The sequence below is a fragment of the Atractosteus spatula genome, chromosome 4 (genome assembly GCF_055471065.1).
Source record: "Atractosteus spatula isolate fAtrSpa1 chromosome 4, fAtrSpa1.hap1, whole genome shotgun sequence".
NCBI classification, from domain to species: domain Eukaryota; kingdom Metazoa; phylum Chordata; class Actinopteri; order Semionotiformes; family Lepisosteidae; genus Atractosteus; species Atractosteus spatula.
Genome location: NC_142709.1, coordinates 31,154,772 through 31,173,677, shown reverse-complemented (window position 1 = coordinate 31,173,677; position 18,906 = coordinate 31,154,772). Strand labels below are relative to the sequence as shown.

Genomic DNA, 18,906 nt, shown 5'->3' with positions numbered 1-18,906 from the left:
ACAACGGAGAGTCTTAGACCTCCTGCAAGTGTTATAGGTAGCCTCAGTCAATAACCAGAAACTGGAAAGTACTGTATGCCAAATCCACTCTTATCAAGCAACTGATTGATCTGATCATATAACAGGGGAGGGAGGAGGAATATAGGAGCTTGATTACCAACTTTGTGGAGTGGTGTCATCTTAACCATCTCCAGCTTAACACCAGCAAGACCAAAGAAATGATCTTAGACTTCCGAAGGAATAAGTCTCCGCTGAACCCTGTTTCCATTCAGGGTGAGGACATAGAGGGGGTACAGTCCTACAAGTACTTAGGGGTACTCCTGGATGATAAGCTGGAGTGGTCTGGTAACACTGACGCCCTGTACAAGAAAGGTCAGAGCCTATTTCCTTAGGAGGCTCAGGTCCTTTGGTGCGTGTGGAACACTGCTACACATTTTTTATGAATCAGTGGTGGCAGCAGCCATCTTCTACGCTGTTGTGTGCTGGGGCAGCAGCATCATGACAAAAGATGCAAATAGGCTCAATAAACTTATCAAAAAGGCTGGCTCTGTGTTGGGGATAAGCCTTGACCCCCTGGAGGTGGTGGCTGAGAGGAGAATGCTGACCAAGCTCACAGCCATCATGAACAATGCCTCTCATCCGCTTCATGGGACTGTTACTGGGCAGCGGAGCACTTTTAGCAACAGACTGCTCCAGCTACGGTGTTCAAGGGAACAGGGTGTATACTGTAACGCTGCCCTTGGCTAGGACTGTTAGCCCTTCATTTGCTTGTCTGTGGACAGCATGTTTGCTCCATTGTACTTTTTGGACAATCAGTCTGTATAAACCTATGCACATTTTGCACATATTTTATTGTTTCTACAGTGACTATGATCATCACATTTTGCACACACGTATGTATTTATTTATTTTATATTTATTTTGTTGTCTTCTGTTTTTATAACTATTCTGATGTCTGTTTTTGCTTGTCTTGGGCTGGACTGCTGTAACACATCAATTTTCCTACGGGATTAATAAAGTCTTGTCTATCTATCTAACTGTGAGCTCAGCTAGAATGAAGACATTATGATCATATGGCTCTCCAGGCCTGTGGTTGGAGATCCCTGCGCTAAAATAATACTGACTGAGCTGATCAACTGTTAAAATGGAGAAAAAAAAACAGCTGCAGGAATTTGTATTGAGTAATTAGTTTTCAGTGGCAATAAATGAAAGAATCACCTGGCTGGAAATGGAAAGGGATTTCTCAATAGCTTTGTTTTCGAGTTTTAATTATTTTTCTTAATCAAATGCAGAAGTTCTTTCAATTAAAGCTGTAATTTCCATTTGATTGCACTACGGGAAGAACTTGACAATACATGGTGCTGGATCATTTTTACCTCCACCTCATATACGGAATTAGATTAATGAAATAATTGTTTCTTGCAGGTCTTGCAAATCCTGACATGTACTTTCCTTTTGTAGATTAAATTCACAATCAACATGTATTAATCATGCACAGGCATTAAAAAAAGAACAAAAGCTATAATGAAAAAAGAGATTAAGATATGCATAGAAAGACAATTTGAAGACAGTTCTGAGAGAGAGAGAGAGAAACAAGACAGAGAGGAAGAGAACTCAAATGAACTTTAAAAGAAGATAAATTGTATGCTTCTTAAATACAATGACAGGAAGCGACAGCTGGACTGAATAGCAAGAGATAAGCCCAGATTTCAGAAATGAAATAAAAAGAAACAGACACATGACAAGAAATGTTATTAAAATTTCAAAAGGATGATCCGTGAAAATGTGTTTCAGTAGACATTTGAAAACAGGGAAAATGGGATTTACAATGCTGAGATACTAGAATTGTTTTTTTTTTGCTATTTAATGTAGATTAATATATTATTTATTATGAGGATTTTAAACAATTGATTTTTGAGAGAGACATAACTTATAGATTATACAATCTTTATAGATTCAGTTCTAACAGTACTCGGTAAAGAGCTTTTTCACTAACAACATGTTTTTGGATGAGCAATACTCGGTTGGTGTGTCCTTTTGTCTGTTTGCTTTTTTTGGACATTGCTAAGAACATTCTGAATTTAAAACATTTATACAATCACTGTCATTGTACATAGTTCACAATATACAACTTGTAATCAATTTTCAAACAATGATTGATACAAACATGTCATCTGCATTTAAAAGTGAAGTGATTTCTATGTCTAAAATTTCCAAAATCATATAATTACAGTAAGTACTATAAATATCTGTACATATACTATATATATATAATTGTTGCTTTTCCTGATAGGGGGAAAAAAAAACTTTTTTAACTTGTATAAATTGTGGAGTCTTGCTGTTCGGAAAATTGCCAGAACCCATTATGTCCAGGACTGCTGTAGAAGTGATATTGGTACCAGGGAAAAAGGACATGTTGAGGATATCCAGATGCAGTCACATCTGTGAACAAGAAGAGATTGACCTAGAGATCCTTGATCCTAGATCTAATCAAATCATGCAAGTCCTCAAATTAAGGCAGGGTTGAATAACATGGATTAATTTAAGTGTCTGGGAGTGTATGTTTCTTGCCTTTAATGTTGGAGTTAATTTGTTTGTCCTCATATTTAAAATTCAGTGAGTGCAGAATGGTAAAACCGCTCCAAATGTATAAGTGTATGGCATTAGTACAAACTTAAATTACCTTCTGCATTGCATTAATGCAAATGCCAGTTACCTCTGAAAAAATTATTGCTGTTAATGTACTTTTACGAAGTCTTGTGCTTTCAACATTAGATTAAGACTGAGAAAAAAAATTAGAAAATTTCTCAGTTTTCAGAAACTTAATGGTAGATGACACTGCATATACATTTTATGTTTTGCTTTGTTTCACAAAACATTTGTAAAACATATTACTCAAATTGTAGTTATTAATCATGTCAATTAGCCTGGCAAGTTAGGAAATCCTCACCTCACCTGCAGCTGCTGCTCATATGGAGACACCGTGGAATACATTAGATATGCCTATAGTGTGGAATGTATACAGTATGTGTGTAATGAACTGTATCTACTACTTCAGCTTTACAAGCTTCTGTTTTAGTAATATAAGAATGTCAGCTGAAAGAGTTCCTGGTGGCACAGGAGAAAATAAGCACTGAGGAGTCTTAACTCTTAAGTCAGAAACAAAAAAAACAACAACTTTGTTTTATCATAGCATTAGAAATAACTATTTCACACTCTATAAATCAGACAGAATGTCAGAATATAGCCTAATGGCAGAAATGGCAATATTCATCATTTGTAATTGGTCTGAAAAAGAAATGTTGTATAAAATATTTAAATAGCAACATATGAAATAATTCCATCTGTTCTTAAATTTGCATTGAAAAACTACAACCATAAATGTATAAAACATATATATGGACAGTTCATGTTTTAGAATTTATTCACATTATTCAAAACTGTCTGATAGGCTGGTGATGGAGTATAATCTTTATCCAGTTGACAAACTTGTACATCCGAAATTACCCGAAGACAGTCTAGCTCTTTTTATTCTAATTTAATATAGTTGTACCTATGCAACGGAAAATAATGTTTATGCTATGGGAAAAATATTGAACAATGTTTTTAAAGGAATGCAAATATTTTGTTAGTAAAACTAAAATAAATTACAGTATGTCTGACAAGTTTTATAGTAAGTCTGCCACATGTACTAAATTTTGGACTAAAGCTTACTTCTTGAGAAATGCAAGAACTTCTAACATTACTTTGGTTCCGAAAGATTCTACAGATTTGTGCTACATTTACATCCTGTTACATCCTCACATCTCCTACAGTAATTCTCTTCATTTTATTTACATGTATGTGTAGGAGTACCTGCAAATGGGCAACCTCATTTGACAAATAATGCACAAAAAATTCTACTTAGACATTTAAAAAAAGAGCCATCATTCACTCTCTTTGTGTGAAAAAGTAAATAAACAAAAAAGTAAATTCTACTATCTCAATTAAGTGGGTTTGTAAAATCAGCTGCACCTGTACTCTGTAATATCTGTAATATAATATTGTAATATTACTCTTCAGTGACTCATTGGCATAATTTAATTACTTATAGATTTGTAAAATATTGTTATTTTACAGAGGCATTTTAAAATGTTTTGTTTCTGTAACTATCTGCATCTTTTCAAGAATCTCAGTTATGCAGTGTATATCCACAGGCAGTAACAAAACCTTCAAGTACTATAAACTAATGCAAATATCATAATCTCTAAAATAATCACGAAATCTTGTTTGCTGACTTTTTGCATTATTCTCAAGAGGCTATAAAGACTGGGCAGCCTTAGAAAACATACTGTCTCAGTTTTATTACTAGAATCACTAGTAAAAGATTAATTTTTATCATTTGTGTTGATAAATTTTAACCCGCCTAAGAATAAGAAAACTACAAATTAGTTGTATATTGAGATCTTAGAATGTTACGTAAAATATTTGCAGAAATAAAACTAAATGACTAAATCCTTGCAAAGGATTGCAAAATTAAAAATTAATTAATAATTAAAAATTGCAAAAATTAATTTTGGAATAGTATGAATAGTAGTATACTGTATTAATACATTTTGATTAGGAAAATATATATGATGAAAGCTCTTCATAAAATCATTTAAAAAATAATGGGATCAAGTTAAAAACAATTCATAAGCCAAGAGGGGGCAAGATAAAAGACTATTGCAAAGGAGGCTAAAATTGATATTATTTTCAGTTTTACGACAACAGGAAGTAGACAAGATTGAAGAAAGATGTTTCATAGATAAAAATTGGGAAACATTTAGATGTCAAAAGAGACGACATCTAAATAAAATGACATCTAATGAGCGTTTCACTGACGTGGTTTCCAAGGACATGCCTCAGGCTGAGTAAAGACAAAGCTACAGTATGTATTAAATATTAGCATCAATGAGACAGAAGTGTTTATAGGTACTAAAACGCTTAAAATAATTATACAGCACCCTAACCCTCCAGATTTATTCATACCTTCCAATGTAATAGACCAAAAATCATATAACAAAATGAGTCACAAATTGGATAGTGTCTCTCACTTAAACATGTTAATATTGTTATGCTGTGATAATAGCAGTGCACAGAACAAAGTCATACTGTATTTGTCACATTGAATTGAATTTCAGAAAACAAGAGGGTCGCATTTATTCCTTTAAATAATTCCTTTAAATAAACTTAAATAAAAACACATCTAAAATAACATTCTGCTCATTTGAAGTGGAGTGGAACTATAGGGTGGCCTTAGAAGGTTTCCTGTTTCCCTGGGGTATAAAAAGAGACAACACAAGACATTCAGTAGTAGTAGCATCATCAAGGTTAAGGTCAGAGTGCTTTTTTAAAACCTCAAGCAAATGGTCACCCACCCCCACCTACTGTACCACTTTGTGTTATAGTGTCCAGTATTAAGACATTTTAGGCCACTAGTATAGTAGCCACCCTGCCAGCAGGAGGATACAAGTGAAACAAGGGCTTTGAAGCAAGTGGTGTGGAAGGCAACTGTAAATCCAAGGGCAGTTGTTGGAGATGTCCAATACACGCTGGTATCTTCAGGATTCAAAGTGTCAAAACCTACCAGAAGAAGTCACCTCCATGAATGATACAGTACCTTCTGAGCATGAGGTGACTCAAACTTGCCACACATCATTTAACCGATATTTTAAACATTGTCTTGAGGTCAGCTGGTCAAACTGAGGTACGGTATAAAAAATAAATTGAGTCAAAAACTCTTCCAGCCATTTCTCGAAGGAAACCAGGGTGTTGGCTTCAACAACATGGCAGGGCTGTTCCATGCTCCTACAGTCCTTTTTTTCTTTTTCATTCTTGTATATTACTAGGCTTGACATGCACCAGCTACATCAGCTGTGTCCCATTACCTACTCAAAGATAATTTTGGGCTTATGCAACCATCGAGGTTGCCTGAACATATAATGATCAGTCATGAATGATCAATTAAACAAATGACCAAATCATCAAAAAACGTAATTGAGTAATTTGACTTTTGAAGCTCAGTATATTGAAAATATTTAAATTAAATTGCTATGATCATTTCATAGCTGTCTAAACAGATTTTTAATTCTGCTACATAAATATATGGTAAGCAACTACTTATATACTGTACTAGTGCATATACTTATATAATATATAAAAGTATTATTATACAGTATAATGGAGTAAATTTGAATGCTATAAATTAACACATCCTTTGATTTTCAAAATATAAACAATGTTTAATGTTTAATGTTTGTCTAAAATAATCCTTTGATTAAAAAATGCTTTATTTGCACTTGAGGTTAATGTTTTTTATTTGCCACAAGGGAAAAAACTATCTTAGGGGGTGGACAAAATAATTTGATTTAAAAGTAAGTACGTTTTCTTCATTTCTCCTTTAAAGCATTTTTAATTCTGGTTATTTCCATTTTAATTTTGTTTTTGTTCTAAGGTAAAATAACAATTTGTAGGACATTTGTAGGACAATTTCATGTAAGATATTGTGCACAGGAATGTATCTTCAGTTAAAGTTGGTTATTTTTTATCATCCATGTTAAATTATGCCCCAGGAATGGATGAAGATTTATGACAAGAATGATTTGCATGTAAAATTGTGAGGACAGGCTTTTGCTAGTTCTGTGCAGCTTCCTTCAGGCTGCCCTTTTTATACATTAATTGGCCTTATGCTGGCAGCATTAATAAACATTTTGTTAGCCTCTGTTTGGCTAGACAGATGTGTAGCATTTGCATTTGTACTTGTACTACATTTTCCAAGCATTACATATGTACAGGTAGTGCTTGCACATAAAATGCACATCTTTTATTGACCTATTTCCTTCCCCTAATGCGTCTGTGAAAGTGCCTCTTTCCAGGGTGCTGTCAGGTCAAGAGTCTTGGTGCAGACTCTGCCACTCATGCCTAGTCAGTCTTTTATACAAGGATTGGCTCATTATCTCTGTCTGTGAAATGTAGGTCAGCTGTGTCAATGGGCAAAGTATGATTTTGGTTAGACATTTATAGTGGAGCAAAACTGTAGAAAATTAGAGGCAGGAGGGCAGTAGAAACAATCATTTTAATTTTTCACAGCTTGGTCTTGTAGCATATTTAGGTTGAAGCAAAACTTCACAACACACAATTTTTTCTTTCACTAATATATGCAGTGTGTATATACTGTATATATGTACTTATTTATATGTATTGCACTGTGTTAGGGTGTCAGAATTGTAAAAGAAGTATCAAATCAAATATCAATCAAGTCCTGACATGTGCAAGCAAATTATAAACATTAACATTAATTACATTCCCTATAGTCAGAGCACACTGACTCTCTTGGTTTCTCCGGCACAGCTTAGTAGTAAAGTAGCATGCTTAACATGACAAATATTTATTACAATTAATACACGTGCACCAGTGCATACATAACACTGTTTATGGCTGTATAAACATTTTTACAAATCTCTGAGTTACTAGAGCTCTGCCTTCTACAGACAAAGAACACACAGAATTATATCTGTAATTAAACCACAGGACAACTTTAATGAGGGAAGAGGGAACCTGTGACCTCTCAATCAAGGATCCTTCCCAGAAGTATAATCACTCTCTGAAACAGATGCTAAATGAATGAGCATCTATTCCTTATTCCAAAGCAGTGTGTCAGTCACAAGTGAGAAGTGTCTTTTAACCTGTCGGATTCCCAAATTGGGAAATTATCATTTCCAATAATAAAGACAGCAAGTCCCTTGCTTAAGCATGCAGGTCTCTGCCAGTGCTTACATTATCTAGACAGATTCTGGTTTCTTATTCTGTATCAAGGAGGTGTCTCTCTCACGGTCCTGTCGGTACTCTAGTCTTCTTCTCTCCTCTGAAATCCTATTTCATGTTAGAAAAGATTATTATTCTGTGTTCTATTGATTATGACTTGAGGCCTATTTTGTCCTATGTTCATCATGAAGGCAGACTTAATGACCTCACTCAGAACGATACGGTCACTGTTGAATATTGATGTTGATCGTCATTAAACAGAGAATTCGTTTAGCTTAGTACTTTTTGTTTGCTCACCTAGATCTGAGGCCATTGTCACTTGCTTCACATGAACAGATCAGATAAAGACAGCCCATTGTCTCATCAATTTAAAATGGGGGTAATTTTCTTTCTCTGATCAATGGGAATATTTTTAAAGATGTGAATGCAATATCAAGAGGATGATGGGTTTTGCTGTTATTTGCATTTTCTGAAGAATCTATGATGTAAAACAGAAATATTTTCCCACTATAATTATACTAAGTTTCAGTTTCTGTTGTGAGATGATTTGCAAGCGTGTCATGGTGCTGATCAAGTCACAAGGCAGAATTCTGCCCAGTCAACATAAACTTGTGAAACTACTTACTAAACATGATGTAAACACCCTTGTTTATTTCACTTTTTAATAAACAAATCCACATACAGTATATTGGAGTACTATTGTAATTTAGATCCACAGAAGAAAGACTCTCATTATCAAAGATTAGTACTGATAAAAAGAACATTGAAAATGACAGAAAAGGCAGATGAACCCATCCAGCAATGACCAAGTTTCTAAAATTGTTTGAACAGCACTACAACCTTTGGCAACCTGGTTTGTGATTGACTCTATAATTATGTGGATGTTAAGATGATATTAAGTCCCATATTACCGTACTCTATTACAACTGATGCAGATTGAGATGTTTATCTTTTACGAAAAATAAATCACTGAAGTGCGGAACTGATGCCATCTTTGTCGTGCTCACATTCATACATCTTTTATTTTTTCTAGTGAAATGCTGTGCATTTGAAGGTTGGCACTGCAAGCATCGTTTCTGGCTTTGCCATGTCCTCTTGGGCATTCTGAAACATTATGAAGTGGAACACAAACTGCACCCTTTGTGAAATTATCTTTTAGGTTTAATAATAATAATAATTGCTTACACTTATATAGCGCTTTTCTGAACACTCCACTCAAAGCGCTTTACGGGTGACGGGGACTCCCCTCTACCACCAATGTGCAGCATCCACCTGGATGATGTGACGGCAGCCATAGTGCACCAGAATGCTCACCACACACCAACTATCAGCAGGGAGGAGAGCAGAGTAATGAAGCCAATTCATAGATGGGGATTATTAGGAGGCCATGATTGGTAAGGGCCAATGGGAAATTTGGCCAGGACACCGGGGGTTACACCCCTACTCTTTTTGAGAAGGACCCTGGGATTTTTAATGACCACAGAGAGTCAGGACCTCGGTTTTACATCTCATGCAAAGGACGGCACCTGTTTACAGTATAGTGTCCCCGTCACTATACTGGGGCATTAGGACCCACACAGACCACAGGGTGAGCACCCCCTGCTGGCCCCACTAACACCTCTTCCAGCAGCAACCTTTTTTCCCAGGAGGTGTCCCATCCAGATACTGACCAGGCTCACACCTGCTTAGCTTCAGTGGGTTGCCAGTTGTGAGTTGCAGGGTGATATGGCTGCAGGTTTAATTCTAGAGAGATGGAAAATATCATTTAGACCACATTGTGTTGATAGGAGAGAACAAAATATGGAATCAAAGGTCAGAAGTCATTTATCTATTCATACTGAAGCTCCAAAAAGGGTTACTTTTTAATAATACTTTCTGCAAGTCCATCCTGTGCTGCAGTAGTAACCTTGGTGTATACAGGAAAGTGTGGACGTGTGAGAGAGAGCCAGAAAGGAACATTAGAGTGAGGCAGACAGGGACAAAGAGAGATGGTTTCTACTTAATGAAGTTTGAAAGCTGAGGTTCAAAGGAAAAACATCTCTCACCACGTCATTTATCTAATATGCTAGAAGAATGAAAAAAATTAAAGCAAGGCTGTTTTGCTGTGCACTGTTTCTCATCACCTACTGAAACCACTGCTTGGCTAACTCATATGATGGTTTAAACCATTTCAACTAATTCAGTTGTAGAGTACACATCAACCCTTCTGTATTAGTGATACATTTTGATTTTGAGTCATGCAGAGGTCTGCTATTGCCTTGAACAACCTTATTCTTTCAGATTGCCTTATCTGATTTCCTTGGGTCAGTGGTAATTTCATTTTTAAAAGGCTCAATGCTGGGTTGATCAATACCTATGGAAATGTATGCTTTCATTCATGTACTGTATGATCACCTGTGGTATGACAATATGATAACAGTATTACAGTACAAGCTTTGTGTGCAATCATTCATTTTATTTATTCTGCTTGTATAGAACAGTGACCTCCCAAATGTTGTGCATGTAATCCCTTCACAGAAGGCCATAACCTCCCTTATTTACAGTAGTTAAATAACAGATGCAAATGTGGGTCTGCACTTTCACACCAGACAAAAACAGCTAATCTCTCTTATAGGGTGATTCATGGTTTTTTTAGGATCTGTATTTTATAATTGTACTTAAAGTAATTTCAGTTTATGAATTATGACATTTTGAGTTCTACGCACTGTGCACTTTTCCATTGAATGCAGTTGTGGAAAAATAAGCAATGTCTGGTTGCCTCTGTGCTAATTTGGACAATTATCTTTTCATGTAGACACATAAGGGCTACTTGGAGTATTCAAACAACTTTATTATAAAACTCTCCTGATGAAATTTGGTGTGTTGTGTCGTAGGCAGATCATTAACAGAACATTTGACACTGAGCTTGTTGCAAAAGGTACTGTCACCTCCTTGAAGCCTGGATAGTATAGAAATGTCCTGGAGCTTTTTGGAGCCGGGGAATTCTACACTGTCTCGGAGCTGGAGGGACATGTGAATGTCTGGGATTACATCTGGTGGGGTCACAGCTGCTTTCAATATACGTGGATTCTTGTAGTAGTCACTAGAGGGCAGTGTTCCTTAAATACCTCACCATACAGTATGTGCCCAGGATGGCTTACTGTATGTCCTCTGGTGGGCTCTGGTAATGTTATTGATCTCTTGGATTTACTATCAAAGTCCATGGATACAGTACATACTGTATATGCCCAGATAGGCCCTTTGGTTCCCTCTGTGCATGTCCAAAATGTTGTGCATATTACACGGTTTCCATGGTACAGCTGTTACACTAAGCTGATAAATCAACTAATTTTTAAGTACACTGTAGCACTATCACCACCATATCCACCGTTCCTAACATCTGTGATCATATGTACAAATGTCGCAAAATGAAAGACCAGCCATTGTAATGGAAATAGTAAGGAGCACTTTCCAAAATACTGGTTTGGGATCGTAACTGTAAAGTTGTGGGTTGTGCATTAGACCAAGATTTTTCACTCAGCTTCAATATAATGCCAAGCTGTATAAATAGGTAAGAATTGAAGTTCCTTCGGATAAACGTGTCAGCCAAATATAAATAACAATATTTTTGTAACAAAACATTAACTAAAAGGATGTCAAGCCTTTAAAATGTTTGCATAGTTTACTACACCGGTAATTCAGAGGGTAAACTTTTGACACATTGCTTTTAATGTGCACTGACTTCAAAATGCCACAATTACACTAGTGACACAATTGCAAAGGCAGTTGTTAAAAAGGTCCAGTGTAATTTCATAAGTATTCTTAATGTTGTTAGGCATTGTCTGGTTAAAGAAAATAGTTCTGGAAGGTTGTTGTTCATTTTGGTGCATATCTTCTTGGAAACCTTGTGTAAAATTACGTACTGAACGTGCACTTTCTGTCATGAAAAGATTGTGCTTGCACTCTTCTGGGTCAGACTGAAATAACAAACACTGGGCCCTTTCTCATATCAAACTGTTGTTTTTTTAAATATATGCAGGTTGATAATAATTTTTACTTTGCACCAGAATATATTTACAGTACAGAAATTACCTACTGTAAATGTATGGTAGATGTGCAGAAAAAAAGTGTGGCTTTATCTACCTATTGCAACCTGATTTTCACGGAGTACTGTAACTTTCCAGCCAAGGATCAGTCATACCTGAATTTGTAGATCTCTAATTAATTACCTTGTTGAAGAGACCCAGGCAACCATGAAGGTAAAACAGTTTGCTTTAATCAGCTCCAAGCAGAGCTAGTGTGATTATGACTTTGTCGTACAACATGGTTTCAAGGGTGCAATTACAAAACAGGTTATGACGGAAATCTACAGCATCTCTTATTCTGTTTTTAATTCCACCCTCTTAAATAGACATATGTGACCTGTATATACTGTACATCAGTTCCATTTACAGAATAATTTAATGTTATAAAATTGAATATGGCTCTGTCCCACATCACGATCAGAGCATGAGTTGAACTCCCAAAAAGTGTTTTCTGAGTCTGTGGAAATGTCTTCATTTGCAGGGCAATACCATGTTGTTCCAGGGCAATTCAGATCCTCTTGTATCCAGTAGGGGTCTGCATAGCATTAGGATCGCAAAATGTTACCTTTTAGTTTTATAGTGAAAGTTTCTGGGAAATTTACAGAAAGAAACTTTACAATGAATTATAGTATATTAAATATAAAATCAATTAAAATAAAATCAACAGGATTTGAAGGAATACAAAACATTTAAAGAAATATACCAAAATTGAATACGATAGTTTGCTTTTTACAGATAACCTTTAACCAATGAAAATAATATTAGATAATGTTTTAATTGGGTGGGTACTTAATTATCAGCAGCAAAATCTGATTTATATATTGAAAAGTGAGCTTTAAAATAATTCCTGAGCATTACCTTAGAGGCCTATATTATAAATATAATGTTTTAATAGTAGCCAGGCAATTACTGTAGTAATCCTTTGTCTTTCACAGCCTCTGGTACTTTTCTAAGCAGAAAAATGACATTAATCCTTAGTAGTCCTTTTAAGATGAAGTTAAATCTGAACTATGTTGCTAAATGAAAGCATAATCAATATTTAAGCCTAAAATGGATTTAGATTAAAACAATGGTTTGGGTAGCTTAAGAAGAATATGTGCTCTGCTTTATACAATGCATTTGTTATTACCAGTGGTAGACAGATCTGATCATGCACAGCCCCATAGTCTTACCCTTACAACCTGACTCATTATTTGGCTTAAACAGTGCAAATTAAAATATGTTCCAGGTACTTGGTGAGTCAGCAACTGCTGTAACACCTTCACATTTCTGTCTGTAAGAAACACAGTTAGCTATTCCAATTTCTGTTATTCTCTTGCTCTGTATGCAACGACATGCTCATACTGTACATTTCAGCAAAGTGTACTCCTTGTTTCCGAAGCGTTATTACCAAAGCCAGTAGTCTTTAAGTAGGGGTTAGGAACTTTGCATTCTGGATCAGATGGCTGTGGGTTCAAACCCTTTTGTCCGTTTGCTCTAGTAAATGCCCAGCTATTTTAATAGGTCTCCATGTCATCATTGCAGGTTTGGTAGGTGGAATGAATGTACTGTATATATACCGGATAGTTTTAAAGAGATGACGATTCTTCTTTCGAGAGTTTACATACAGTAGACATTATGAAAAAGCAAAAACTGTACATATTTTAACACAAGAGGTTCTAGTAGGAAGCTGTTGATTTCATGCTTAAAAGTGGAAAGAAAAAGTGGAACACTTTGGCTGTTGAGGCTACTTTGTACAGTAGTTCAGGTGGGTAGCTGCGTCAGCAAGCGTAGGCTGCAAAGGAACAAGTAATAGGTTTATTCCATGCTGAAAAAAAGAAGAAAGAGAACACAACGTTTCGGCCGTGGAGCCTTCTTCAGGTGTGAGGGTGTACTGTACTTTGTAGAGTATATGGTTTTGTCCAGATTTTAACATACCCAGGCAAAATGAGTGTTACTTTAGAGCAATGGTTAGGGCTCTGGTCTTGTAACTGGGAAGTTGTAGGTTCAAAACACAGGTGAGACACTAACGCAAGGTATTTCATTCAAATCCCTCCCATATGTTACCTGACTAGTCTAAATTTAAGTGGGTAGATGCGTCAGCATGTGTAGGCTGCAAGGGAACAAGTATAGTATATTCCATTCTGAAAAAAGAGAAAACCACCACAGTGTTTTGACTCTGGAGCTTTCTTCAGGTGTCAACACACGATGAAGGCTCCATAGCCGAAACATTGTGTTGCTTTTCTATTTAGTACAAATTTAGTACAAAGTTATTTAGTACAAATTTAAGTTGCTTTTGACAAAAATTTCAGCCAGATAACTTAAAATAATTAATGATCAAGAGTAATGTATTAGCAGGTAGGCAGGATCTCTTTGGTAACAAGCTGGCCTACAGATCATGTTCTATCATCCATTTACTCAGACTATTTCTCTAGAATGACTGTATTTTAATAATAAAGTACAATATTTTTATTGTAGAATTACATTTTTGTGAGTGAGTCTTTCATTGCAGTAAAAGCTTTAAAAGTTGTTCTGTTAATATTTAACAAAGAGGGCTAGATTGCTCTCTAAAATTTACATTCCTTCTGTTATGTAATTTAATTTCATATGGTTTAATTGGCCATTAATCTTTTTTACAACTGTCATTTTAAGTCCTAGCTGTTTTTCTGCTACAGCATGATTTAATCCGAACACAAGAAATATGAACTATTCACAGGCATCATGCTGTGTTTAAAGTTAAGTGCTTGTAATACAGTACATGCAGTAAATCTGAGTAGCACACATTGTAAATTGTGAGCAAACATTTATGGAAAGGGACACCTCAATGCAATGTTATCTTTGTAAATGCAACCTATAAAAAAGCACTGCAGGAGAAAAAAAGAAAAGTATTACATTTCAGTCAGAGAAAGGAGGAGCACAGAGCCGATCTCTTTTCATTTATTGTACTACACAGAGGCATGAAAACAAATACAATTTGTTGCATTCTTTATTGTTTGAGTTTCTGTTACTGAGTGCTTTAGTCTCCAGTGCATTTAGAGGCTGCCTATATTCCTGTATGTGTGAGCAGTAAATAGAACTTAGTTGTCTTCAACACACAGTGATCATTGGAGTTCTTCGTATTAAATTACATATTACTTTGTTGCAGTCATAATTATTGTTGTTATTGATATTGAAGGAAATAGCAGGATTAGTTATTGTTGCCCCGATGGTAGAATTGGAAGTCTAGTTTCTAAATAATAACACATCAAATCTTACGACAAAGGTAATCAAATCAGATCCAAAATTTTACCCTTGACCATATTAGACAACAAAAACAAGCAAAGTTTTCATCTCAAAGTCCATTATCCAACATGTGTTCTCATCTCTGCATTCAATGGAGCTAGATTATTTCTACACAGATTATCGCTTTTGGAATAAGATTGTCGTTCCTTCAGCTGTACTATTGCTACAGTATATTGTCTCAAATACTGGTCATTATAATGTGCTGTGCGAGTCATTTTAAAGAAATCAAAATGGTGTAACAATGCTTTAGATAGAACAACTTGGACTTAGATCCAATTTGAAAAACAGTATTAGCAATGTAGAAAGAATTTACTGTATGCAAAATAGTTGCATGAATTTCATTCGCATTGCACTTGCAAAAGTGCATGTAAAAACCTTAGACTGTACAAGCAGGTTTATGATTCTAGCCCTATAGGTTGGTTGATTTTTAGAACATTTCACTCCAGATTTTCTGGAAGCAATGGTAAAACTTTAAAGGCACAGGCCCAGCGAGAGACGAACCATCTGAGGATTCCTTTCTGTTTGAATCCAGTGTTAGAATTTTTATGTATTCTGCTGAAGATTGCAATACTGTAGATGGAACACATTTTATTCTCATGTAGGAAGCAGCTTTGAGTCATGCTGTTAGATAGAAATTACAAATTGCCACTTATATGGTAAGGATGTTACTGAATGTTGTTTAACAAGAAGACATCAGGCCATAAATCATTGCTTTCATTCTTATTTCCTAGTGCTACAAAAAAACAAAAATGTTGTCTGTTGGAAATTTCTATGCATATTCAATACCTGCTTTTTCACATGAGAGAAAAAGATTTTGCAAGAAAGAATTTTGAGCCTTGTTTTCTGAACAGCAACCAAGCTTCTGGTTGACCATGACTGAAATCGTTTAGATTTTGTGGAGTCCACACAGTATATCCTGTGATTAAGAAAGAAACAGGTTTTAAAAATATGCTGATTGATAAGCTATAAATAATGTATTTCTTTAATAATATAGATTCCTGAGACTTGTGATGACCTCTGCTATACTGTACATGTCATCACTGTGAGTATGTTGACTATGTTTGAGTACATTGAAGAACAGTATAAGACATACTGTACAAATATACTTTGGCTCTTAAAGTGAATTGAATCTATAAGGTTAAGAGCAGGTTCCCATAGGATTTCATTTGAAGCATTCTTCAAACCCTTTACCTATGATTGGTGTCGTGTCAGTTATTTCAGTGAACTGCACATATCAGTTTTGGTGGAGATCAGAACATGCAGTACTCATGTCTTGGCAATGAAATAACATTTTTCATTTGGGGGCATCTTCTGTTAGGGTGTCTTCTCAAATACATAAGTTTAAATGTTATTTTTAGAAGCAAAAGTGAAATATTATCTTTACACTTCCTCTAAGGAAGACTGAGAGATGAGAAGCAAGGTTCTGTAGTCCCCAAGATGATTTCTCCTTCTCTGTCAATCAGTTGATGAATAGGGAGACTTGCAGGAGCAATTGCAGGTTCTCTTGTAACTCATGCCAAAGAGAACAAACATATCTGAAATCTTTGAAGCAAGAAAGTGAAAGGGCTTGGGCAGGGGTTGGGTTTAAGATTAAGAATTTTGTTTTGTTTAAGATTACTATTAGAGCTTAGATTGTGGCTGAAGCTGAGTGGAAAGTTACACTTAAGGGCCAAGAGGTTTAGCTTTGGGGATGGTGATCTGTGGGATGGTGGAGTATTACTGTATATCGAATTAAAGGATGCTCATAAAATAGTGCTTTATTGTCAGCATTCTTCTTTGTGAATGAGACTCTGCCTGCAGTGGAGCTTTTCCTCGTGACACAGCAGTTGTCCTTTCGCTTGAATTGGAATTATGTAGGCTGTCATTTCAATTGAGTAGGTCAATTCTTAACTATTTGTAAATACCACTTTCAACTCAGTGTGAAAAGAAACCAATAGAGGCTGATTTTGACAACACATTCATCAAGCTAACACTGTTGAAACAATGCTTTATCAGAACATCTATTTCTTTGTAAAGTTTAAGAAGCTTTTAGAAGAGGAGAAATATAATTTTGGTCTGCTGTTTTAATTTGGAATATAAAATTTTAGAAAAGAAAAGGTTAATGGATTTTTTTCCCAAATTGCAGTGTACCATTCCTCACAGCTGCAATAAGTTTAATGTTTTAATGAAATGCAATCATTTTAATGTTGATTGAAAAACTTCAGGCAAAGTATCTTGAGACTGTTGTGCCTGAAGATATAACCTAAAAGTGAGATTCTGAATTTAAACAGAATATCCACTTATTAGAAATTTGTAGATATGCTGTGTAAATTCCAGATTGTGCTTAAGAATAAAAATATAACTTTTGATAACCAGCAAAGAATGTAGCAGATAGGTAATTCAACATTGTTTGAGACTGTAGTGGGGATGAAAGACTTCCTGAATCTATTCCCTTAACACCTAGAGGCCTCTCCTAATTTGGAGTAGTTTGAATTCAAAATGGAGGGGGTGAGCCAAACACTCCATAATGCTCTTGGTCTTCCGTCAACCCCTCTGTTTGTAGAAGGCATTGAGGTTTATTTGTTTCGCCCCAGTGATTTTGCTACTTCCTGTGATGGACTGGTATACGGTCCAGAGAATATTCAGCCTTGTGCCCATTATTTGCCAGGATAGGATTCAGCTTCCCCGTGACCCTGTACTGGATAAAGCGGTAGGAAAATGGATGGATGGATTTTACTGATTATCCTCACTAATTTTCCCAACCTATTAAAATTAATGGTAAGTATGTTGCCAAACCGACAAGTGACACAGTATTTTAAAACACTGTCAGGAAATAATTTGTAGAAAAGGTTTCTACCTAAGAATCTCTAAAATATGGTGAAACTGCTATAATCGAGCATCAGCGGCAGCACTGTAACCCTCTTAAGAAATGCCAAGAGAGGGAATGTGGAAGATCCCAGCATAGCACCTATATATTTTTAGCTGCAGTCCGACAAGCCAACCAGTCTCTTTCTGGCTCAGATTAAACTTACTGTCCACCAAGAGTACTAACAGTAAAACAGTTAGCGGCCTATTCCTACAACTTCTAAACACTCCCTACAACATTTCCTAAAAATATGCCAACTGTGCCCCAAAACAAAAATTTGTACACAGACTCAAAATCTAGGATTCATCTTTATAAGATACCATCTACGAGAGATCAACTACACTTTTTATTCATCTAATCATTTGATTTGATTAGGATATTGTCCCAAAAACTGGTCTTATCTGCAGCATTTGAGATCAGATATTAACTGTTGCTAAGATTGTATACAAAACATGAAACAGAATGACTTTTATTCCTGGTATAAAACTGATTGTGCATTGGCTATATACTGTAGACAACCTCGCCCTCTAGGCAACTCCATAGGCAGGCATTGTAGAATGGAGATGTAAGTATAGAAAGAAAGAAGAGCCCAGAAGCTCGAATTGCAATTGCAAGTTCTAGAGCATGAATTCCTTCTTACTCGAGTGTGAAAAAAGAAACGAGATTTTGCTGGTCTCTTTGTGATTGTGAAACAGGAGAATGAACGTACCATGTCTTCTGTAGTTTCACTGAAACTCTGTGAAGTTTTAATTTATTATGTAATTATGTGGACAAAACCAGTTTATAATATCTAAGATCCCCCTGTGTAAACCAGATGCTATATATAAATAGTAGTCTGTATAGCAAGACCAGACTTTCTTCAAGTGGATGCCAACATACATATAAGATTGTTGAGGTTTGAGAATTTTGAGGTATTTCATAGACAGACTTTGTTAATGCTTAATACATACT

At 35.7% G+C, this 18,906-nt stretch overlaps 1 protein-coding gene across 2 annotated transcripts in view; it reads left to right on the top strand.

The window, feature by feature from the left end:
• The window catches only part of fgf14 (fibroblast growth factor 14), a 223,082-nt gene that overhangs the window by 189,921 nt on the left and 14,255 nt on the right, over positions 1-18,906 (top strand). The window lies entirely within an intron of this gene.